The 26,568-nt window shown below is 43.2% G+C and overlaps 1 protein-coding gene and 1 non-coding gene across 14 annotated transcripts in view; both read right to left on the minus strand.

Moving 5' to 3' along the window:
* Positions 1–26,568, minus strand: part of HDAC8 (histone deacetylase 8) — a 245,363-nt gene that overhangs the window by 23,618 nt on the left and 195,177 nt on the right. The gene's annotated exons all lie outside the window — the stretch shown is intronic.
* LOC112207253 (U2 spliceosomal RNA) lies at positions 23,850–24,040 on the minus strand. The gene has a single exon (XR_002941699.1). It is a non-coding gene; the product is annotated as a U2 spliceosomal RNA (small nuclear RNA).

The following is a 26,568-nucleotide window of genomic DNA, read 5'->3' on the forward strand; positions in this document are numbered from 1 at the left end:
TGTTAAGAGTCTGAATGTACATCTGGCACCGTGGGAGATGTTGTGGAACAATCTCTAGGGATTCTAACAGTGTCTTTGTAGATTCCATGGAAGTAACTTGATTGGGAGATGGTTTTGCATATCCATGACAGAAAACTCTACACATTTAATTAAAAGAAAAATGGCCAAGACTGTGCCAATGTTTATAATGCCCTTTGTGTGTGTATATGTGTGTATGGACTGATCTAGAAAGAGAGAGGGGCTTAGGTCCTTCCTGCTGGAGTTATTACTCTCTGATACCTGAAGCCCCGAGTTCTAGAGATAGAAAAGGCTTTGAGTAGAGATTGGCTTTACCAAACCCATATGTGGAACAGACAAGAGAGGTTACCTGGGGGACACATCCAGAACCATTACCCCCTTTCCCCTGTATCATGGTTGAAGAAACTTGAGAGGCTTGTATTTTTAGCTAAGGAGGGCCTCTCAGTCCAAGTTTGAGGAACTTGTGGGCTTGGCTATGGAAGAGAAGGTTTTAAACAGGTGTGACACTCTCTCCTTAGGCAGCCTCTTCCCCAGAGTGTGTCAAGTGGTACACTCATTTCATGGGTATGGAAAGACAGGCTTAGATAGCGCAACAGAAGAAAGGCAGCCGCAATGAAGAAGCTCCTCTTGGAGACCTGAAGCCCTGGCATCAACGTGCTATAAAAATCAGGTGCAGGGTACCTAGCTGAGGTATAGGAGGAGGGAATGTTCTGCCTCCAGGTGCGAAGATGACACTGCTGATTCTCTGTCAGTGACACGTCATGAGCTGCTTGATTAGGGCTGAGTGTTTGGAACAACACGTCCTCACTTATGTGTGCCTATTATGCACTTACCCTCACTCTCCTACTTTAGCTCCCTCTTTGACCAAGAGCATATGGTTGCAAGATGGTCAGCTGGGACCAGGACTGGCTGCTATGTGACAGAACTCAATTCTACTGGGATTAAGCCTCTTGTCCTGGTTTCATTAGCACCTGGCTTTAACTAACTGAGCCACACGGTAGGCACAGTCATACATAACCCATTCTTTGCTGAAGCAGGCTGGCTGCTGGTAATAATAGCAAAGTCTGGGTTCCTCAAGTTCTCCCCACCTTTGCCAATCAAATGTTATTACCAGGTCCTGCTTATTTGCACTGTTCTTAGGTTAGGGGACTCAGATTGTTTAAGAAAGTCCTTGTGTTGTGAGCCAGTTCTACATGGCAGCTGGCTGGCCTGCAAAGGTAGAAACTTATGTCATGTTCTGTTTGCATACCCTGCAGTGTCCAACTCAAGTCATCACAGGTTTCCCTTAAATGTATGTTGAATTAAATTAACTCACCAAGGGTTTAGCTAGCCATATAGCTAATTGTGTGAAATAATTCAAAGAATCAATTCATAGCATTAACAGTTTTTCTAGACTCTTGAGGCAGCATGATGAAGTGGAAAGAGCACTGGCTTTAGAGTTGGGGGAGCTAGATTTTGGTGCCTGGATTTAGCTTGTGTGTCTCAGGTAAGCTTCATTTAAAAAAAAATTTAAATGTCAATAGCTTTTGGGGGTACAAGTAGTTTTTGGTTACATGGATGAATTATATAGTGGTGAATTCTGAGATTTTAGTGTACCTGTCATCAGGTAAGCTTTTTAATCTCTGTTTCATCATTTCCACCTGACGATGACAAATGCTGACCTGGTTGGGCTGTTAGGAGCCAATGAGATAATATCTATAAAAGGGCCTAGCACGGGGCCCAGCACATACTAGGACTTCAATAAATGTGAATTCCCTTCTCCTGGGGCAAGAGGCCCTTGCCTAACCAAGCCTCATCCACACCCTGAAGGATGTCAGGTGAAGCGCTTAGGGCCGAGATGTAGAAAGATGAGTCTGTTCTTCCTGCCAGACCAAGCCCAGCAGCCTCAGTGTCCCTCCCCGCTTGCTTAAGCCATTAGCTTAGCCTAGGAGAAACTGACTAGCCTGTGGAGAAACTGACTTCTCTCATAGTTTTCTGCCCTATGGTCCTGCCGCTTGTTACTTACTGGCGAGGTGGAAAGGAAATATGATCACGTAAGGCAAAAGAGATGTTGGAGTGGAGGGATTTGGCTAGAACTAGAAATAGCTTGAGGCCCCTCCAGCCCCGAAGAGGAAAGGAAATGGGCAAGCAGCAATCCCATTCCCAGACAGGTGGAGCAGGGGATGAAAGAGGCCAGCTGACCTTCAAGGGAAAATGCTGGCTTTGATCTCACTGAAGGAAAGAGGGAGGTGCTAACCTCTCTCCACCCCTTCCCCTTTCCCCCTCAGCACTTCTTTTGCTTTCTGGGCTTCAGTTTATGCACTTTTGAGGGGGAACATGGTACTGAAAAGGGGGCAAATGGAAAGTATGAGATGGGGCAGAGGGATGGAAGTGAAAGGTAGTGGCTATTCTAGGGTAGTTGGTCCCTTCTCAACCCTAGAGTCAATGAAGAAAGAAATGTAAATAGCTCAGCTTGAGTTCAGATCAGCCCAAGCTTGAGTTCAGTTCAGCCCACCTCAATGCTCTTTTCTTGTTCATGTCTCTCCAGGTCTTACTCACACAGTGAAAGCGGCATACAATTAGATAGTTGGTCAAAAAGATATTCAGAAGAAGCCCTAAGGTTGCTGTTATTCCTCCATAATCATGTTTGGTTAGAGGAAACCAAGCAACGAACCTGAATCCACCAATCCTTTTATCCTTGCTTCAACATTTAGTAAGTATCTACTATGTGCCCAGCTAGGTTAGTCATTGGGGTACAAAGACAATAAGACACGTTTCATAGGAGGGATTATTATAGAGCAGTGTGATGAGTGGTATAATATTAACAATACTACACGTATTACAAGCTTATTATGTGTCAGGCACCTAAAGTGTCTAAGCATTTTTAATAGATTGACTAACTTAATTCTCACAACCAACCCATGCAGTAGGTACTATTATTGTTTCCATTTGAAGCTGAGGATCTGAAGCACAGGACAGTAGGATAACTTGACAGAAGTCATGCAGCTGGTATGTGTGGAGCAGAGATTTGAACTCACGTCATTCTGAAGATCAGCACTAGCTATGGTAGCCTACACACTACCCAGAAAAAGTGACTGTGGAGTAGAGTCTGCAAAGGGGGTATAGAGGATGGGAGGGAGGCAGAGAGTATGAAACATAAGGGGCACATTTCAGGTATTGAAGTGAATTAGATATGACTAGGGGGCACGGGACAAGGAGAAGAAGGACACAAGGCTAGGGAGGCAGGCATGCATTTCATGATGGGTCCTGCTAAGGCATTTGGCTTTATCCCCGACTAGAAGGTCCGTGAAGGCAGGACATTGTTTTGTTCCCTGCTGCATTGCCAGTTTCCAAAACAGTGTGTGCACCTAGTAGGTGGTAGATATTTGTGGGATAAGTGAGTGGAAGCTTGTGGGAGATACTGCAAGCTTTTTTTTTTTTTTTTGGGATGGAGTCTCACTCTGTTGCCCAGGCTGGAGTTCAGTGTCGTGATCTCGACTCACTGCAGCTTCCACCTCCCCTCCTGGGTTCAAGTGATTCTCCTGCCTCAGCCACCTGAGTAACTGGGACTACAGGAGCACACCACCATGCCCAGCTAATTTTTGTATTTTTAGTAGAGACGGGGTTTCACCATGTTGGCCAGGATAGTCTTGATTGAACGCCTGACCTCAGGTAATCTGCCTGCCTTGGCCTCCCAGAGTGCTGGGATTAGAGGCACGAGCCACCATGCCCAGCCTTCTGCAAGCTTTTAAATGAGGGAATGAAGAGATCAGCTGTGCATTTTAGAGGGCTCAGAGGCTACAGCGCGGAGAAAGTATCGGAATTTGAGGAGAGGAATGCAAGTAGGGACACCAGTTAGAAGGCTGCTGCTGTAGCCCTGTGGAATGGTAATAGGGCTTGAACCAGGAGAGGGTGGAAGGAATAGAATGATAGAAAAACTTCAAAGATAGCATCAATAGGGTTAAACAGTAAATTGCATGTGGGGAATAAGGAAGAGGGGAATGGCAAGGATTTCTGGCTGTGTGGGAGGAGCATGAACGGGATGAAGGATACAAGCAGAGGAGAAGGTTCGGTGGTAGGGTGTACGTGTGTGAGAGGGGAGTTCAGTTAGGAGCATGTTGAGGGTCAGGATGCTGATGACAGAGTGGTCTCTTAGTTTAGGAGAGAGGTTGGGCCTACGACACAATGCATGTCATAGATTTAGGAGTTACCAGCAACATAAAATCAAGGAATTGGACAAGATTGCCATGGTTGCTGGGGGTGGGGGGAGCTTACTACAGAGTAAGAAGAGGGGAGAGGCAAGGAAAAATCATGGGGAACAGCAATACTTCAGAGGTGGGCACAGGAGTGGAAACAGTTCTGGCGACAATTTGAAATCTTGCTGAGAGGGTAAAAAAGAGGGAGGCTGAAAGGTGTCTTCTGATTTGTCCATTGGAAAGAGACCTTTGCTGCAGCAAAGTCAGTGGAGGGTGGGCAGAGGCCTGATGGGAGTGAGGAGGCAGAGATGAGAGTGATGACGGGAATACAGTAGTCCCCACCTTATTCCCGTGGGATAGATTCTAAGACTCCCAGCGGGTGCCTAAAACTGCAGATAGTACCGAGCCTGATTGCTGTCAATCAGAACAGGTTTCTGTTGTCTTCCACCCACAGATTTAATGCCTTTTCCTTCTTAACTAGGCATTTATCCTTTACTGTGGCTGTAACTTTTGCAGTTTGAGGCGCGAAAGCAAACCTAGCACAGAGCACAGATTTCTTTTCTTTCTTTCTTTTTTTTTTTAGACGGAGTCTGGCTCTTTTGCCCAGGCTGGAGTGCGGTGGCATGATCTCGGATCACTGCAACCTCCACCACCCAGGTTCAGGCGATTCTCCTGCCTCAGCCTCCCGAGTAGCTGGGATTATAGGCGCGCACCACCACGTCTGGCTAATTTTTTTGTATTTTCAGTAGAGATAGGGTTTCACCATGTTGGCCAGGCTGGTCTCGCCTGGTCTCCAACTCCTGACCTTAAGTGATCCGCTCGCCTCAGCCTCCCAAATTGCTGGGATTACAGGTGTGAGCCACCATGCCTGGCTCTTCAGGATTTCATGGATAGATTTGTTCTTATTGTAGATCTTATAACCTCAGCATATGATTTTTTTCCTTCCTTAAGTTAAGAACTTTCACCTTTTCACTAAAGGAAGTACTTTATGGTTTCTCTTTGGCATATCCGAACTGCCTGCATCACTACTCTTGTGCTGTGGGGCCATTATTAAGCAAAATAAGGGTAATTTGAACACAAGCACTGTGATACTGTGACAGTTGGTCTGATAATCAAGACAGCTACTAAGTGACTAATGGCGGGTAGCATAGATGGCATGGATACTCTGGACAAAGGGATGATTCACATCCTGGGTGGGAGGGAGCAGGACAGTGTGAGATTTTATCATGCTATTCGGAACAGCATGCAATTTAAAACTTGAGAATTGTTTATTTCTGGAATTTTCCATTTAATATTTTTGGACCACAGTTGACACAGCAGGTAACTGAAACTAAGAAAAGGGCGGTTAAGAAGGAGACTAGTGTATACCAGCAGTCCCCAACCTTTTTGGCATCAGGAACCGGTTTTGTGGAAGATAATTTTTCCACGGACCAGGGAGGTGGGGATGGTTTCAGGATGAAACTGTCCCACCTCAGATCATTAGGCATTAGTTAGATTTTCATAAGGAGTGCGCAACCTAGATCCCTTGCACATGCAGTTCACAATAGGGTTCACACTCCTATGAGAATCTAATGCTGCCCCTGATCTGACAGGAGGTGGAGCTCAGATGGTAATGCTCACTTGCCTGCTGCTCACCTCTTGCTGTGTGTCCCGGTTCCTAACCGGCCACCAGCCCCGTGGCCCCAGGGGGGTTGGGGACCCCTGCTGTATACTGTTTTTTTTTTTTTCTTTTTTTTCAGGAGTTTGATACGGGGGTAGGGCTGGGGTAGGTGGGTGTTTTAAGATGGGAGGATATTAAGTATATTTATGGGCTGAGGGAAAAGAATCTATAGGATGGGAGTTAGGGGCAGCATAATAGGTATTTCGAGTTAGTTATGTCTTTATTTCTGGCCCATTAGACAGAGATCCACAAGGGAAGAATACTGTTTTTTTTTTTTTAATCTTTATATTATCCACAGCTCCTAACATAAGGCCTGGAAAATAAAAGGCACCCAATTCATGTTTGCTGAATGAATGAAATAAAATGATTGGGATTCTGAACAGATTCACATCCAGGAGGGCGAATTAGGTTCTTGAAGGATGGGGTGATTCTAGACAGGCAGGCATGGAGTGTGTGTCGGGGGATAGTTAGAGGAGGCAAGAGAATGCAGGACAAGTTTGGGGAAGAGCAAGCGCTGTTAGTGGGCTAATGTTGGAAAAAGAGAGCACAGGAAGCCTTGATTCCCATGTTGAGGAGACAGGACATGATGTGACAGGCAATGAGGCAGGGTCAGGACTGGAGCTGTGCCTTATGGGAACTGACAGCAGCAAATGCAAAGCTGGGTGACTGATGTAGAGGCACCTGCAATAGTACAAGGTGGGGGACAAAAAAGGCTTGAACCAGAGTGATTGCTGTGGGGATGGAGTGGATGGGAAAGAGATACTGTGATGAGGCTGAGCGTGGTGGCTCTCTCCTGTAATCCTAGCACTTTGGGAGGCTGAGGCAGGTGGATCTCATGAGGCCAGGAGTTCGAGACCAGCCTGGCCAACATGGTGAACTCCCATCTCTACTAAAAATACAAAAATTAACTGGGCATGGTGGTGCATGCCTGTAGTTCCAGCTACTTGGGAGGCTGAGGCATGAGAATCCTTGAACCCAGGAGGCAGAGGTTGCAGTGAGTCAAGATTGCACCACTGCACTCCAGCCAGGGTGACACAGTGGGACCCTGTCTCAAAAAAAAAAAAAAAAGTCTGGGCGTGGTGGCTCACACTTGTAATCCCATCACTTTAGGAGGGTGAGGCGGGCAGATCACGAGGTCAGGAGTTCAAGACCAGCCTGCCCAAAGTGGTGAAACCCCGTCTCTACTAAAAATACAAAAATTAGCCAGGTGTGGTGCCGCACACCTGTAATCCCAGCTCCTAGGGAGGCTGAGGCAGGAGAATCTCTTGAACCCAGGAGGCGGAGGTTGCAGTGAGCCGAGATTGCACCACTGCATTCCAATCTGGGTGACAGAGCGAGACTCCGTTAAAAAAAAAAAAAAAAAAAAAAGAAGAAGAAAGAAAGAGCTTCTGTCCAAATCCCTTTCTATAAAAATCCAAGCAGCTCTCACATTTTTTATTGTTAACTCACAGTCTACTTTTTCCTAAAAATTATACTTGCTTCTATCAGGGCAAGCCCAAGGTCAATGCCAATCTCTCTTGCAGACCCCTGAGGCTTTACTGTTTTTAGTTGGGGAAGTCATGCCTGTGATGGTAATGTGGGTTCTGGTCAGGAAGAGCATTTCTTGTCCTGAATCACTGTTTGAAAAGAACTCATCATAACCAGAATAACACGGCACCAGCACTTTGAACCATAACATGGTCTTGAATGATGCTTCTCAATCTTTCCTATATCACCAATTACTCCATCAAAGAACTTAGGCTCAACCATGATGGAAACAAAAAAGCCCTCTTTTTTCCCAGAAAAACATTTCTGTTTACAGGAAATTCAGTGAATACATATGGCATTTATGGTACATTTTAAGGACATAAAATTGCAGTGATATTATTGGGAGTAGATTTTATTGCCATGGCTTTACAACACAGACAAACAAAAATAATAACTCCATTAGTTGTTGAATTGAACTGGCAGGAAGCAGCACATCAAAAGCACTTGTGAGCAGGCAGGAGGATGGGGGATTGGGAGTGTCCAGAGCACAACCAAAAGGTCAGGGAGATAGGGGCTATTGAAGATAAGATGCTACATGTGGAGGTGAAGATGGGGATGGAAAAAAAGTGAATTCTTAGTTGCTGGAATAGAAACCTGGTGTCCTGTCTAGACTACATCTGTATCCTACCTGTGGTACTCATTTTACCTCTGAACACAGAGTTGGCACTTAAGAACTGCTTGGTGGTGAGGCTTATACACCAGTGCATGGTCGTGCCAAGAATTGTTTGAGTGAATGAAGAGGGCATGGAAATGGTTTTATTTTTCAGATATTTTAACGGTATTTTACCTATTGGTATAAAAAAGTTTATTAAGCAAAATAATCAGGTAAACCTGGGAAATGTTATCTTAATGGAGCACTAATTATTATAATAATTATTATTATTTAGAGGCAAGATCTTACTCTGTCACCCAGGCTGGTGTGCAGTGATGCAATCATAGCTCACTGTAACTGGAGCACTAATTACATTTAAGCAAAGAATATGCTCAATATTAACATCTTATTTCATTAGCTAAAGTACTTAGAGGCTTTCGTGAACACATATATATAGCCCATTTGCATGTCATCTAATTAGTAAGGTTCTTATGTTAGTCAATCCACAGTAGTGTGTGTGTGCGTGTATATGTTTGCATGTGTGCACATGCATGCATTGTACTAGGTGCTAAGCATCATTCTAGGCCCTGGGGGCAAGCTGAGTACCAAAAAAAAAAAAACATAAATAAGGTCTGGTGACTGCTCTCAAGGAGATGACAATCAAATAGAGAGGGAAGATATAATTATAGCAAAAGCAGAGGAATAAATCCAAGCTAAAGTATGTGGTATTGGTTAGTGTACAATAAAATGCCCTCACATGTGGGGGGCACTGGACAAATCAGGTGACTTATCCAAGATCATAACCTTAACACTATGTAATACAGTTAAGAGATGTGAACTTGAACCAATGACTTTGAACTTCCCATTTTATAGGCTTCCACTATGTCATGAAGCAATACGCACAGCAGTTAAAGACTGAGATTTCTGGAGTCATATGGGATGAGCCCTACATCTTTGCTCTACACTGATGTAGTTTGGATGTGTGTCCTCTCCAAATTTCACATTGAAATGTGATCCCCAATGTTGGAGGTGGGACCTGGTGGGATGTGTTTGGGTCATGGGTGCGGATCCTCATGAATGGCTTGGTGCTCTCCCCATGGTAATCAGTGCATTCTTGCTCTGAGAGTTCATGTCACATTTGTTGTTAAAAGAGTCAGGAACCTCCCCCGTCTCTCTCTTGCTTCCTCTCTGGCCATGTGACATGCTGGCTCCCCTTTGCCTTCCACCATGATTGAAAGTTTCCTGAGGCCTCGCCAGAAGATGTTGGTGTCATGCTTGTACAGCCTGCAAAACCGTGAGCCAATTAAGTCTTTTTTCTTTATAGATTACCCAGCCTCAGGTATTCCTTCATAGCAATGCAGATGGACTAACACAACCATCTACTAGCTGTGTGACCTTAGGCAAGTGACTTAACCGTTCTGTATTTTGGTATTCTTGTTTGTAAAATGGGAATAATAACAGAACCTACCTTTTAGGATTGTTGTGACAATAAATGAGTGAATTCATGTAAAGAACTTAGAACAGTGTGCTTGGCTTATTATAAATGCTCAGTAAATACTATTAAATGCTGAATATTATCATTCTTTTTCTTGTGCTTTATCAACTGTACAAAGAAACAGAGCTCTGAATGTAATGGGCAGTAGTAAAATTGGATTTCTCTACAAATGTCCATTTAGACTGAATGAGGGTGAATTCTTAAGAGCTTACCCTGTATCCCAAAACCCTGAAGCCAGAAAGAGTGGCAGAGAGATCAAGAAGAGAAGGATTCCAAGTGAAAATGACTATTAAGAAAGATGGAAAAGAAGAGGAGGGAATGAGAAACTTGAAGTGGTAGGAGAGAGAGGCACAGGACAGAGGTGACAGAAAGGAGTAGAAGAGATAAAAATGAGAAGGGGCTTAGATTGGGAAGGGGAAGAAGGAGGTCTAGAGGAGGAGACAGGGAAGACAAGGGCAGGGTGGCAGGGGTCTCCCTGCAGGCCAGAATTTTCCTTCAGGGTATGGTTTCAAGAGTTTTAGGGAAGAGCCCTGGCCAAGACTAATACCTTGCCCCATCACTGCTGATCCTCAAATTTCCACGATTAGAGACAATTCCTTCTTCATACTGTGTGCAGAGCCAACTCTGGTTATACCATATGTCTCTGTTAATCAAATGAATATTTTGGAAACAAGCCTACACACGAAGGTTTTTTACATCAAATTTTCCTTAAGCCAAGGGTGGGGATGGAAGAAGGAAGGGTATAGGGATATTGCTTTACCTGGCTTGTTGCTGGACAAGTACTAAGATGACTTTGAAAACTGCTTCTACTGGAGGATTAATAAGAATTGATCCTTACACTACTCCAAACAACTGCCCTCTCTCCATCCCTTCACTTCTGAACCTCTTAAAATTTCTCTTTTCTTCAACACCTTGACCTCCTCATTTCTCAGACACTTCAACTCACTGCAACCCACACCTCCAATGAACTTTTTTTTTTTCTTTTTGAGATGGAGTCTTACTCTGTCACCCATGCTGGAGTGCAGTGGAGCAATCTTGGCTCACTACAACCTCCGCCTCCCAGGTTCAAGCGATTCTCCTGCCTCAGCCTCCCGAGTAGCTGGGATTACAGGCGTGGACCACCACACCCAGCTAAATTTTTTGTATTTTTAGCAGAGACAGGGTTTTACCATGTTGGCCAGGCTGGTCTTGAACTCCTGACCTCAGGTGATCCACCCGCCTTGGCCTCCCAAAGTGCTGGGATTACAGGCATGAGCCACCGTGCCCAGCCTTGAACTGTTTTTTAGAAGAGAGATGGCAAAGAGATTTCAGCTTCTTGACAACTTGGATCAATTGGTAGTAGCTGCTTGGGGTACTGTGTTGAGAAAGATTCTGAAGCTGTGCCTTGGTTCAACAGGGAAGCAGGCCATGATCAATTTGTAATGTATCCATAGGAGTACATAGACCCCGGCAGGGTGGGGTCTGAGGGCACGTAGTCATATGTGCCCTACATTTGCTATTCCTGCTTTAGGACATCAAGAGTGACCTCCTAATTGCCCAACTAAGGTCTTCTTTTCAGTTATCACTCATCCTATTTGATCTCTCTCCAGCACATGTCATCACACTATCTTCTCTCTCATAACCACTGCTCTCCCTGTTCCTTCTCAGTCTCCTTCCCTGGATCCTCTTCTTTCACCTGTCTCTGAAATGTAGGTGCCCCCAGGTTATATCCTCAGCCTCTCTTCTTTCTCTTTGCAGGAGTTCGCGCCCTCTGTTGGTGTTGTAATCACTCCTACGTGGAGATCCTACATCTCTGGGTCCTGTCAGTGTTTGTCACCAGCCTCTGACGTGCATTTATAATCATCTGCTGGACATTTCTACCTGGAAAATTTGAATTCTTGGTATTTTGCATAATGTGTTCCAAGTAGAGCTAATTGTAAGTCCTTCCAAAGAGAATGCTCATCATCTTTTTTTTGTTTACTCAAAAAGTCCCACCATACAATAAGCTCTTCAAGAAAGATTTGTACTTATGACCCTGAATGGGTTAGTGTGTTTATGCTTTGTTTAGAGGCATTGAATTTTGTGCATTCAAAATACCTGAAATAATACCATCCTGAACGTTCCTGATTTCATCAAAATACCCGAAATAATGGGTGATGGGTCCAGTAAAAGCCCAGACTTCACCACCATGCAATATATGCATATAAGAAGCCTGCACTTGTACCCTCTAAATATGTACAAAAAAAGACCCCCGAAATAATATGGTTTAGGAGATCTCTATCTCTGTGATATTCCCATTGTTTGATGAGCAATGATTTTTTTTCCTCATTACTTGTTAAACAAAGAAAACTATATCTAACCGTGTGCAAGAAGATAGAAAGAGGCATAGAGTACTCCCAAGACTGGCATTATCTCTCAGGGGAGAGCCCGATAGAAAGCACTATGCTTTGGGTATCACAGGTTGAATATCCCTTTTCCAAAATACTTGGGACCAGAAGTATTTTGTATTTTGAATTTTTTTTCAGATTTTGGACTATTTGCATTATATGTACTAGTTGAGCATGCCTAATCCAAAAATCCGAAATCTGAAATGCTCCAGTGAGCATTTCCTTTGCACACCATGTTGGTTCTCAAAAAGTTCTGGATTTTGGAGCGTTTTAGAGTTCAGATTTTCAAATTTGGGATGCCCAACCTATATTTGAAAACACTCACTGGTTATCTGCTGGGGCAGGATTCAGTGTGGTAGGTGCTGGGGAGATGATAATGACACAGATATAATCTCTGGTCTTGAGGAGCTTACAGTCTAGTAGAGAATGCAGACAAGTACAGGAATAACTATGATGAGAAGAATGTCAGAGGTAAGTCATTTCTCAAGGGAAATTCTGAAGTGGGAATTCTTAATTCTGAGTATGGGGGCTGAGTAATGAATAAGGCTTCATGGAGGAGATGGGAGGCAATTGAACTGGCCTTGAAGGATGAGCAAGATTTAAGTAAGAAGGAAGAGAAGGTATGAAATGCACAAGAAGTGGAATAAGGACAATGAAGATATACTGTAAACAAGTCATCAAAAATTAATTTGTAGAGAAAGAACAGAGTACTGGGTCAAAACCAGCACCAACACAGCTCTGTAAGCAACTTTCTTGTCTGCTTTGAATAATGCATCTTTGTTTTGTGATGGACCACGATAGAATGATGGGCTTGGCAGAGAGGGGAAAAGCCATGGATGGAATTGCTACTCCATCAGAGTAGGATTTATCTCTGATATACCCATCAGAGAGGTTACTTGGGGCAAACTGGAGTTGCACTTGCTCAGCACCTATTGATTCATTTATTCACTCATTCACATGATACCAATGTTTCTTGAGCACTCCTGTGTGCCAGGCTCTGGTCATGAAGAGATGCACAAGACTTGGCCCCTGCCCTCAAGGAGTGAATGGAGAGACAGCTATGCAAATGATCAATTATAATGCACTGTGGGAAGAACCATAATAGAGGTGCAGGCAAGGAGCTCCTGCAATCCAGACGGAAGACAAAGCAAAATCCTAGTCAGCCTCTAACTGATTTCCCTGTCTCCCCTCCCTTCCTGAGCTTTCCATCAGAAATTCAGATCTGATCATGTCATTCCCTTGCTTAAAAACCATGGTCGGCTCCCCACTGACTGCAGGACTGAGTCCAAACTTGAAAGCAGGACATACAAAGGCCTTCACAGTCTGGCTCAGCTGACTTCTCCAGCCTTATCGCACACCACGACCTGGGCTACGGCCCCTAAACTGTAGCCACATTGACCTGAAGTGTCTCTCCCCACTCCTCTTTATCTGGTCAATTCTTCTGTTTCCTTTGAGCCCTTGCTAAATGTTGCCTCTCTACTGTGCCATTCCCAGCTCCCCCAGATGGAGTAAGTTCCTCCTCTGTGTTCCCACAGCTCACTGCCTCTTGATTCTATCACTTACACATTCTAGTGTAACTGTTTTTGTGCTTGTCTCCTCCACTGGGCAGTGTTCTCCTCAAGGGTGGGAACTGGGCCTTATTCTTTTCTTTGTCCCTAAGATTTGGTATGGGCCTGGCACATAGTAGGCGCTCCATACATCTTTGCTGAGTGAATGAATGACTCTGACATGTGGCCAGTCAGGCCTGGTCATTGTCAGCAGCTGGCATTACTTAACATGAGAGATGCATACAAAATGAAGGGCAGCCAGAGTAGCTGAAAAACAGGCGGCTCTAGTGACATCATGAAAAAAACAAACCAAAACTGGGGAAGGCTGAGACAACGCTTCCACTCACGCTTTAACAAATGACTCTCGCTTCTGAGCAGCCCCTTTTTGTCTGCTCTCCCATTCACTTTCCAAAACCCAGTCATTGAAATGATTCTAATTATTCATGGTCAGTGGCATATACAGGAAACACTTAGTTTACAAGCAATTAAAATACACTAAAATAGATTTATGTAGGTTGAACCTGATCCTGCTGGTAAGAAGGGAGTAAATGACATAGATCTTGGAGGGGTATTTGCTCTCCAAGGTTGCTCTTTGTCATTCTTTATCTACCTTACACTAGTTTGGTGCTAACATGGCAAGCATCCAGAGGTGTTTCTTAAGGCAAGGGTACTGTGAACATAGCGGGGAGCCTGTTCCACAGTTGTAGACTTGGTGCTTCCCGGCAGCCAGCTGTCCTGTAAATGTGTGAGTGCCACCTCTGCCCAGGCCCACATGGCACAGGGGAAAGGCTGGCTCAGCAGCAGGCAGCACGGAGTAGTAGGAAAGGTCCCCAGCACTGCGATCAGGGGCCTGGTTTCCACCAACACTTAATTCTTCAAGGCTCTGTCGCCACGTTGGTCAAATGGGGCATGAGTTCCCACCCCACCAACCTTAAAGGGTTGTCTATGAGGCTCACAGGAAGAAATTGTGTGAAAAGGTCTGAGGCTAGATAAATGAAGGGGGTTTCATTTTCATTACAAAAACTCTAACTTATGGCTGTTGGGCCCCTCCAAGGCTCTAGATGTGGCTAATGCTCACCAACAGATTAGCAAAGGCACACTTAGATTTGTCCCCTAATAGTTTATTTAAGAGTCCACACAAGGATGATTTATCACCTTGCCACACTCAAACCAACAGCATTTTAATGCCCCTCTAATGAAGAGAGCAGTCACAGCTAAACAAACACACCATTCAGCTGACAACAGACATGGGCGGCAAATGCCTAGCCCATGGAGTTCAGGTGTCCTCAAAGATTTTGTGCCATCCTTTCTCACAGCAGGCTCTGCTTCCTTGAGTTTGACTCTAGGGAGAAAAAGGCCTCCTTTTGCTGCTCCACGAAACCTAGAATAACATATAGCTAAGCCATTCAATGGGCCAGTGTGATTGGCACAAAATATAGAATGAACAAAATGAAATGGCGTATTTCAGCATAAGCTTTTGAGCTAAATTCAGAGCTACTGCAAAAAGGCCAAAAGGCTGGCACAAAAGCGGGGCAGGGAAGCAAAGGTCATGGAAAACCAGTCAACCAGGTCTGACCTTAAATTATTAAGGCCATGAGATACATTAATGGAAACTCGTTTCCTCTTTATCTGCAAAAGGATCCTGGGTTCCTTCACGCTCTGTCACACCTCCCTGCCTTTCCGTTCACCATTCCCTTTGCAGAGAATGCCCAGCCCTCCCTTCTCAGCCTAGACCATTCCTACTCAGCTTTCAAGACCCAGCTCAAATGTAACCTCTTTGAAGTCTTTGCTAACTCCCCAAAGTCAGAGTTCCTCATTCCCTCCCGTGTGTTTCCACAAGGCTTTTTTTTTTTTTTTTTTTGAGACGGAGTCTCACTCTGTCGCCAGGCTGGAGTGCAGTGGCGCGATCTCGGCTCACTGCAACCTCTGACTCCCTGGCTCAAGCAATTCTTCTGCCTCAGCCTCCCGAGTAGCTGGGATTACAGGCACGCACCACCACACGCAGCTAATTTTTGTATTTTTAGTAGAGATGGGGTTTCACCATTTTGGCCAGGATGGTCTCGATCTCCTGACCTTGTGATCTGCCTGCCTCAGCCTCCCAAAGTGCTGGGATTACAGGCATAAGCCACCACGCCTGGCCATCCATAAGGCCTTTTACAGCCCTCTGGCCTACTCTGGCATCTTTGTTTACATGCTGTCCTTCCCCATTGGGCCGTGAGTGCAGCTCTTAGGAGCAAGAACTACATAGCACAAAGATGCTTTCTTAGCACAACGCAGGGCACAAAGACGGCCCTCACTCAAGGCTGGCTGAATAAATGAGCATTTGAGCAAACATGCACTGAACTCACTTGTTGGGTCTGCACAGGACCCAGAGGAAAGGCTCATTAGGCAATGATTTGATATGTTACACATGCTTCTTCAACACTGGTTTATCTGATTCGTGACGACCTTGGTTCTGGCAAGCTGCAAGAAGTCTGCTGGCAGAGGCAGCCTGACAATGTACCAGTGAGGCAAGGTGTAGGGTGACCTCGTCCAGGCTCTCGGTTTGGTTCTCACAGCACGAAAACACGAGTTGGAAAAGTACTGCTCCCTGCCCCCACACCCCTCAACTCTCCTGTGCTTGCTTCTCAGGAAGTTGCCCAGCAGCACAGATAGCATCGTTTAGTACATTTGAAAACTGAAAATGCATCCACTACCAGAGACGAATGCCTAACGCATGGAGCCTGACCTGGCCAGGGCTCCCACAGAAGCTCTGGCTCAGCATCATAGCTTCTAGTTCTTTTTCCGGTTCTGCTAATGATGAACCCGATGACTTTGGACATATCAGCTCATTTCACATTCCCTATCATCATATAGGGAGAATAATGAAGATGTTGCATGGATTGAATCAATGAGAAGCTTGACTGAGATCCTGGTGGACAGGGGAAGCAGTGGTTGATGCTGGCAGAGCCTGAAGGGTTTTGTTGTTTTGGTTGTTTCTGTTGTTTGTTAAGTGCAAATCACTCTGCCTTAAGCCCAGGTGTGCAGTCCATGCAGCAGAAGGGCAGACAAGCAGGCAGGCAGGCACCTCCGAACTGGGCTGCAGCAGAGCCAGTGCAGGTGGCAGTGTACAGGACTGGATGGGACAGGATGGGATGCTCAGATGCAGGCTGGCCAACAGCTGGTCTCCTGCTCCCCAGTAGGGACCAGGAGCAACAAGCTCTAAAGGCTGTGCCTACTGGAGCAATTTAGTATTGAAATAAAATAAAACTCATGGCAAAGTCAATCTGACACATCTTTAATGATACACATAATGATTATTGTGCTGTACTGTAATTAGGCATAATGATAAGCAGCTCCAAAGAATGACTGTAATTACGATGACATTTACGCAGCTGAACCAAATATTTCTGAGGTCAGCTAGGATGGAGGTGGGGATTAGGGGTGGTTGGACAGGAGGCAGACCAAAAACTTGGTTGCAAGGCATTTCTTTGGTTCTCCTTGTCTCCCCACTCCACCGCAAGGTGACAGTCCCTCCACCCCTTATTGGGGAACAGAAAAAGGATCTGATGAGGAACCTGGGGCCTGAATGGCTAGCTCCTTTCTCCAGCCAGGGAGAGGCTATCCTGAAGCTCCTAGGGTTAGGGAATCTGGAATGTCCAGAGGGGCTTCAAGCTGATTAGTCCCCACTTTTCCATAAGGCCTGAAATTTTATCAAGTAGACTTAAACCTAACAAGTATATGCCTAATGTATGGGCCTTCTTTGGAGCCTGATTTGAACAAATCCATGTAAGGGATATTTTGGGGACAACTGGGTAAAATTTAACAGAGATTGGTATTAGCTGATGTATTAGGGTTCTCTAGAGAAACAGAACTACATGGTTTTTTGAGACGAAGTTTCATTCTGTCGCCCAGGCTGGAATGCAGTGGCACGATCTCGGTTCACTGCAACCTCCACCTCCCAGGTTCAAGCCATTCTCCTGCCTCAGCCTCCTGAGTAGCTGGGACTACAGGCATGCGGCACCACACCTGGCTAATTTTTGTATTTTTAGAAGAGATGGGGTTTCACCATGTTGGCCTGGCTGGTCTCGAATTCCTGACCTCATGATCCACCTGCCTTGGGCTCCCAAAGTGCTGGGATTACAGGCGTGAGCCACTGTGCCCGGCCAAAGGGAAGTTTATTAAGTATTAACTCACATGATCACAAGGTCCCACAATAGGCTGAGGAGCAAGGAGAGCCAGTCGGAGTTCCAAAACTGAAAAACCTGGAGTCTGATGTTCGAGGGCAGGAAGCATCCAGCATGAGAGAAAGATGTAGGCTGGGAGGCTAGGCCAGTCTCTCCTTTCACATTTTTCTGCCTGCTTATATTCTAGCTGCGCTGGCAGCTGATTAGATTGTGTCCACCCAGATTAAGGGTGGGTCTGCCTTTCCCAGCCCGCTGACTCAAATGTTAATCTCCTTTGGCAACACTCTCACAGGCATGCCCAAGATCAATACTTTGTATGTTTCAATCCAATCAGGTTGACACTCAGTATTAGCCACCACAGATGATAAGGGATTATTAATTTTGTTGAGTTTGATAATGGTATTGTGTTTATGTTAAGAAAAGGTCCTTATCTGTTAGAGATACATACTAAAATATTTATCAGCTATGAAATGGTATGATACCTGGGATCAGCTTTAAAATTCTTCAGGAAAAAAATGGGGGATAGAATAAATAGGAATAGTAATATTGGCAATTGTTGAAGCTGGGTGATGGGTACATGGGGGTTCATTATACTCTTCTCTCTGCTTTATTTATGTTTGAAAGTTCCCGTAATGAAAAGTTAAAAAAGTAATATACCCTAGATTACTCTGGAAGTGAGTCATACATTCGTGAAAATTAGTTTGAGCATGCTAACAACATCTAGTAGACTTGGACAGCTACCAGGAATGAGATTTTGGATGGGCAGAGCCAGGAAGGAGGGCAGGTGTATGTTGGAACATGAGCCACTTTTGGGAACTAGGAAGTCCTGGATGCGGTGGAGAAATATTTGTGAGGGATGGGGAATTTTGAATGGTCAGACAACGGTCTGAAAGTTCTAGGAGAGAAAGCAGGAAGTGAAAGAAGAGAGGAGACAGAGTGCAATAGGCACTCATGCTCATGTATTAGGTCTCTCGCTAAGCCTATAAGTTCCTGGAAGTTGGGTCCTGTATCTTAATCATCACTGTCTTCCCTAGAGCTCTCAGGACATTAGTTTATTGATTTTATTTCATTCATTCATTTATTTAAGAATACTTATTGAGTGCCTATGAATGCAGGCAATCCAAACATGTGTATGCAGTAGTCAAAGGAGATATAGCAGTGAACAAAACAAAGTCTCTGCCTTCAGGGAGCTCACATTTTAGTGGGAGGGGACAGATAGTAAATAAACAAGCATGTACATGTCAGATGGTGATAAGTGCTGCAGAGGAAAATAAAGTAGGGTAAGGGGTTGGGGAATGCTGGGTAATTAGTTGCTCAGGACCAAACTTGAATGGCACTTGGGCCCTTAGGAGCTTTTTCAGGTCCCCTCTGCCACCTGGCTTTTGGTCATGTTGGACTCTGTGCCGTTTGTTCCCTGGGTTTCACCAAGGGCTCCCGGGCCTTTCAGTCTATATATATATGCATACTTTAACCTAATCTTGACTTATTTCTCCCTTCCTACACCCAACTAATCCACATTCCTTTTTGGGAACATTCTCCAGGTACCACTTCCTCCAGGAAGTGTTCACAGGTCCTTCCTTCTTCCTACCTCCACACTATTCCCTGCTTGGGTCTTCTCTGCTTCCATAGCACTCTTGCATAATCTCTACTACAGCACTTTTCACTGTGGATTATAATTGTCTTCCCGACTAGACATTGAGCTCTTTCAGGATAGAGAGTATGTCTTTTTTATCTCTATATAGCACGGGGCCTAGAACACAGTAGGGATCCTGTACATGCTTGATAAATACATGAATGAATGGATGGATGAAAGAATGAACATGTTCTCTAGCAGAACATCAGAGACTTGGGAAGCATCCTCACCCTAAATCAAACACTGAGGAAGTAGAGTTGTTAGTATGTGCTTAGATGCCAAAAGGAGAAAGGAGATCTGTATCCTTGGATATGTTTTAAACTCTATGATGATGATCATGATAATTGACATTCAACATTTATTGCATAGACTTATGAGCACAACTGCCTGGGTTTTAATTTTAGCTGTACCATTTGCTAGCGGTATAATTTTGGGCAAGTTACATAATTTTTTTTGTACCTTAGTTTCCTCATCTGGAAAATGAGGATGATAATAATACTATGTATTAAATGAAATAAAGTTCTGCAAAGCACTTAGAATAGTACCTGTAATACAGTAAATACTGTATAAGGATTTGCTATTATTTATTACGATGAGTCAGCGACTGTGTTAAATCCTTTAGTTATTCATTCATGTATATTGAGAGCCTGCCAGTTCTAGGCCCTGGAGATTGAGTGCCTTCATGGAGCTTACATTTGACCTAACTCCACCCTCACACAATACAAGGGAGATACTATACATATCCCCAACATATAAAAAAGTGAGGCTTAAAGCTATTAAGTGACTTGTCCAAGGTCATAGAGCTCATAAGTTGAAAATTAGGATTCTAACTCTGGTCTGTGTGACTCCAAAAATCATTGCTTTAGACCAGGAGTTGACAAACTATGGCCCATGAGCCAAATCTGTCCCTCTGCCTTTTTTTTCCTTGAGATATAATTTACCCTTTTAGAGTGCATTGTTTAGTATATTCACAAGTAGCATATTTACAAAGTTGTGCAACCACTATCTAATTCCAGAACATTTTCATCACCCATGAAGGAAACCTCATATCCATTGAGCATTCACTTCTTGTTCCCCTATCCCCTGGCAACCAGTAATCTACTTTCTGTCTTTATGGATTTTCATATTCTGGACATTTCATACAAATGGAATAATAGAATATGTGGCCTTTTGTGTCTTTCTTTCACTTAGCATAATGTTTTCAAAGTTCATCCATATTGTAGTACGTATCAGTAATTTGTTCTTTTTATGGCTGAATTCCATTGTATAGATACACATTTTGTTTATCCATTTATCAGTTGATGGACATTTGGGTTGATTCCAAGTTTTTGGCTGTTATGAATAGTGCTGCTATGAAAATCTATGTACACATTCTTGTGTGAAGATATGTGGTTATATACCTAGGAATAGAATTTCTGGGTCATTTGGCAACTCTATTTAACTTTTTAGGGAACTGCCGTGCTGTTTTCCAAAGTGGCTGCACCATTTGATATTTCCACCAGCAATGTATGAGGGTTCCAATTTCTCTGCATTGTTGCCAACATTTGCTATTATCCATCTTTTTTGATTATTGTCATCCTAGTAGGAGTGAAGTGATATTTCATAGTGGTTTGGGATTTGCATTTCCCTAATGACTAATGATGTCAGGCATTTCCTCATGTATTTATTGACCAGTTGTATATCTTCTTTGGAGAAATGTCTATGTGTATCCTTTGCCCATATTAAAACTGGGTTATTTTGCTCTTGTTATTTAGAGGTAGGGTTTCACTCTGTCACCAAGGCTGGAGTGCAGTGGTACAATCATAGCTCACTGCAGCCTCAAACTGCTGGGCTCAAGCAATCCTCCCCGCCTCAGCCTCCCAAGTAACTAAAACTACAGGTGCACACCAACATGCCCACCTAATTTTTTAAAAAAGTTTTTGTAGAGATGGGGGTCTTGCTATGTTGCCCAGGCTGGTCTTGAACTCCTGGGCTCAAGTGATCCTCCTGCCTTGGCCTCCCAAAGCACTGGGATTACAGGCATGAGCCACTGCACCTGGCCTGCTAGGTGAGTACTAAGGGTTTTAAAAATGTATTCTGAGCCTGGGTGCCACGTCTCATGCCTGCAATCCCAGCACTTTGGGAGGCTGAGGTGGGTGGATCACTTGAGGTCAGGAGTTCAAGACCAACCTGGGCAACATGGTGAAACCCCATCTCTACAAAAAATACAAAAATTAGCCGGGTGCGGTAGCACACGCCTGTAGTCCCAACTACTTAGGAGACTGAGGCAGGAGAATGGCTTGAGCCCGGGAGGCAGAGGTTGCAGTGAGCTGAGATCACGTCATTGCACTACAGCCTGGGTGATGGGAGTGAAACCCTGTCTCAAAAAAAAAAAAATGTATTCTGGATACAAGTCCTTTATATATGATTTGCAAATATTTTGATTCACAAATTTTTTTTCCCCATTCTGTGAGTTGTCTTTTACTTTCTTTTGTTTTCTTTTTCTTTTCTTTCTTTTTTTCTTTTTTTTTTTTTTTTTGGAGACAGGGTCTCACTTTGTCACCTGGGCTGGAAGGCAGTGGTGTGATCACAGCTTGTTGCAGCCTTGACCTCCTGGGCTCAAACAGTTCCCATCCCACCCTCTCCACCTACTGCCTCCCAAGTAGCTGGACCACAGGCATGCACCACCACACCCAGCTAATTTTTAAATTTTTTGTAGAGACGGGGGTCCCATTAAGTTGCCCAGGTTGGTCTCAATTGAACTCCTGGGCTCAAGTGATCCTCCTGCCTTGGCCTCCCAAAGTGCTGGGATTATAGGCGTGAGCCACTGTGCCCAGCCTGTTGTGATTTCTTTATCTGGTTTTGGTATAAATGTAGAACTGGCTTCATAGTTGGGAAGTTTTATTTGTCAGGGTTCTCCAGAGAAAGAGAACAAATAGGATATCTCTCTCTCTCTCTCTCACTCTCTAGAAATATATGTAAAAATAAATATCTAGATGAATAAATGTATCATTTATCTACATAAAATAGATTTATTGTGAGGAACTGGCTCATGCACTTATGGAGGCTGAGAAGACTTTTGACCTGCCATCTGCAAACCGGAGTCCAAGGACAGCTGGTTGTATAGCTCTAGTCTGAGTCTGAGGGCTTGAGAACCAGGAGAAATGATGGTGTAAGTTCTAGTCCAAGTCCAAAGGCCTGAGAACCAGAGGGCTGATGGTGTAAATCTCAGTCCTAGGGCAGGAGAAAACTGAAATCTTAGCTCAAGCCGTCATTGAGAGACGGGAGGGGAGGATGGGGGAGGGAAGGGAAGGGAGGGAAGAGAAGGGAAGGGAGGAAGAGAGAGAGATAATTCTTCCTTCACCTTTTGTTCTATTCAGGCCCTCAACAGATTGGATGATGCCAACCCATACTAAGAGGGAAAATCTTCTTGATTTAGTCTACTAATCCAAATGGTAATCTCTTCTGGAAACACCCTCACACATACAACCAGAAATAATGTTTAACCAGGTATCTGAGCATTTCTGTGGCCCAATAAAGTTGACAAATAAAATCAACCATTATTGGTATCAATCAGTAGAATTGACTAGTGAAACCATATGTGCCTGGGGTTTTCTTTGTGGGAATTCAAAAAATTATTAATTCAATCTCTTTTACTTGGTTTAGGTCTATTCAGATACTCCATTCCATTTTTTCTTGTTAGTTTTGGTATTGTGTGTCTTTCTAGGAATATTTTCATTACATCTAGGTTATAAAATTTGTTGGCATACAGTTGCTCATAGTATTCCTTTATGCTCTTTTTTTTTTTTTGAGACGAGGTCTCACCATGTTGCCCAGGCTAGTCTCGAACTCCTGGGCTCAAGCGATCCTAACGCCTTGGCCTCCCAAAGTTCTGGGATCACAGGCGTGAGACGCTGTGCCTGGCTCTTTATACTCCTTTTTATTTCTCTAAGGTGGGTAGTAATATCTCCACTGTCATTCCTGATTTTCATAATTTGAGACATTTTTTTCTTAAGTCTACCTAAAGTTTTGTAATTTTGCTGAGCTTTGCAAAGAACCAACTTTCGATTTCACCAAATTTCTCTATTGTTTTTCTATTCTTTATTTCAGTTCTTCTTGCTCTAATTTTTATTTTTAGTTTATTTAGTTTTTTGAGACAGAGTCTCGCTCTGTCGCCCAGAGCTGGAGTGCAGTGGCGCAATCTTGGATCACTGCAACCTCCATCTCCCAGGTTCAAGTGATTCTCCTGCCTCAGCCTCCTGAGTAGCTGGGACTACAGGAGCATGCCACCATGTCTGGCTGATTTTTGTATTTTTAGCAGAGACAGGGTTTCACCATGTTGGCCAGGCTGGTCTTGAACTCCTGACTTCAGGTGATCCACCTGCCTTGGCCTCCCAAAGTGCTGGGATTACAGGTGTGAGCCACCATGCCCCACCTAATTTTTATTATTTCTTTTCCTCTGCTTGCTTTGGGTTTAGTTTGCTCTTCTCTATTTTCTTAAGATGAAAGATTAAGTTATTAATTTGTAGTCTTTCTTATTTTTAAGCAGACCTTTGCAGTTACAAATTTCCCTCTGAGTACTGCATTCATTGCACTCCATAAGTTTTGGCATGTTTTGTTTTTGTTTTCATTCATCTTGGAGTATTTTATAACTTTATTTGTGATTTCTTTTAATTTTTTTTTCTTATTGGGAGGGGTGCACCATTTCTGGAGGTACTGCAATACCAGGTTGATGCATGGAGTGGAGGAAACTAGTCCTTATTCCATCTCCCTGCTCCAAAAATCCGTTTAATGTATTGTCCTCAGATAGAGGATGTATCAGATATTAAACTGATAAGGACAGATACTACGCTTGAACTTAGCCAAAAGGCTATGAAGCAACGTGATTTCTTCTTCAACCTATTTGTATTAGGAGTGTGCTGTTTAATTTCCACATATTTATGAATTACCCAAATCTCCTTCTTTTATTGATTTCTAATTTCATTCCTTTCCATCTAATTTAATTCCAAAGTACTTTGTATGATTTCAATCCTTTTAAATTTACTGAGACTTCTTTTGTGATTTAACTTATGTTCTGTCCTAGAAAATGTCCCACGTGCACTTGAAAAGAATGTATATTCTGCTCTAGTTGGTTTATCACATTGTCCAAATCTATTTCCTTCTTGATCTTCTCTCTAGCTGTTCTATTTATTATTGAAAATGGGGTATTGACATCTCCAACTATTATTGTTAAATTTCTTATTTCTCTTTTTCACTTCTTTAGTTTTTGTTGCATATGTTTTGGTGCTCTGTTGTTAGGTGACATATATTTATAATTTTGTCTATTAGTATAGCCACACCAGCTCTCTTTTTGTTACCGTACGCATGCTATATCTTTTGCCATCCTTTTACTTCCAACCCACGTGTGCCTTTGAATTTAAAGTATTTCTTTTATGAACAACATATAGTTGAATTATGTTTTTAAAATCCATTTGACCAATCTGTAATTTTTAATTGGAATGTTTAATCATTTACATTTAATATAATTACTGATAAGGCATAGTCTATGTATGCCACATTGCTACTTGTTCTCCATGTCTTAGGCTTTTTTGTTGCTCGATTCCTCCATTACTGCATTCTTTTTTTATTAAATAGATATCTTCCACTGTACCGTTTTAATTTTCTTGTTAGTTTACATATATAAAAATGTATTATATACATGTATAAATATGTGTATATATATGTATGTGTGTGTATATATATGTATATGTATATTTTTTTTTTAGTGGTTGCCTGAGTATTATAATTAACATCTTAACTTTTAACAATACAGTCTGGATTAATATCAACTTAATTTCAATAGTATATGTTATGGTTTGGATATGGTTTGTTCATCCCCACCAAAACTCATTTAAAACTTGATCCACAATGTGGCAGTGTTGGGAGGTGGGCCTAGTTGGAGTTGTTTGGGTCATGAGAGAAGATTCCTCATGAATGGCTTGATGCCATTCTCATGGTAGTGAGTTCTCACTCTGGCAAAACTGGATTAGTTCTTGCAGAAATGGATTAGTTCCTGCAAGAGTGGGTTGTTATAAAGCCCCTCAGATTTTGCCTCTTTGCATGTGCCTTCCTACTCTTTGACCTTTTGCCGTGTTGTGACACAGGACAAAACCCCTTACCAGAGGCCAAGTTAAAGCCAGCACCGTGCTTCTTGAACTTCCTAGCTTCCAGAACCATGAGCTAAATAAACCTCTTATTTATAAATTACCCAGCCTGAGGTATTCTGTTATAGCAACACAAAATGGCCTAAGTACATAAATACTTTTTTCCCATATAGCTCCATTTTCATGCCTCTCCTTTGTGTTGTTATTGTCACACAAATTATATCTTCACACATTGTGCACTTATCAAAGTGGATTTATTGCTTTATGCAGTTGTGTTTTAAATCATATATAGAAGAAAAGAGTTCTAAAGAAAAATATATTTGTACTTTGATATTTACTTATGTAGTGACCCTTACTGGTGGTCTTTATTTCTTTATGTAGATTCAAGTTGCTGTCTAGTGTCCTTTCATTTCAGCCTGAAAGATTCCCTTCAGTATTTTTTTTTTTTTTGAGATCAGTCTTGTCGCCAAGGCTGGAGTGCAATGGTGCAATATTGGATCATTGCAACCTCCACCTCCAAGGTTCAAGCAATTCTCCTGCCTGAGCCTCCCGAGTAGATGGGATTACAGGCACCCACCACCACGCCTGGCTAATTTTTGTATTTTTAGTAGAGACAGGGTTTCGCCATGTTGGCCAGGCTGGTTTTGAACTCCTGACCTCAGGTGATCCACCCGCCTTGGCCTCCCAAAGTGTTGTTTTTACAGGTGTGAGCCACTATGCCCGGCCACCATTTAGTTATTTTTAATATAATTTCTATTTATTGATATTTATTGATATTGGTGAGACATGTCATACATTCCTTTAAATTTTGGTACATATTTAAAATACCTAATTTAAAGTCTTTGTCTAGTAATTCCAATGTTTGGATGTCCTCAGTGACAGTTTATGTTGATTGATATTTTTTCCTATGTATTCACCATTTCTTGTTTCTTTGTATATCTTACAACTTTTGTTAAAAATTGAACGTTTAAAATTATATCATGCGGTAACTCTGGAAAACAAATTCTCCCTCTCCCCAGAGTTTTGTTGTTGTTGCTGCTGGTGTTTATTTGTTTAGTGGTGTTTTTTTTTTTTTTTTTGGAGACGGAGTCTCACTCTGTCACCCAGGCTGGAGTGCAGTGGCGTGATCTCAGCTCATCACAACCTCCACTTTCTGGGTTCAAGCGATTCTCCTGCCTCAGCCTCCCAAGTAGCTAGGATTACAGGCATGCGCCATGACGCCCGGCTAATTTTCTTTTGTATTTTCAGTAGAGATGGGGTTTCGCCA

This window comes from Pan troglodytes, chromosome X, assembly GCF_028858775.2.
Source record: "Pan troglodytes isolate AG18354 chromosome X, NHGRI_mPanTro3-v2.0_pri, whole genome shotgun sequence".
Lineage (NCBI taxonomy): Eukaryota > Metazoa > Chordata > Mammalia > Primates > Hominidae > Pan > Pan troglodytes.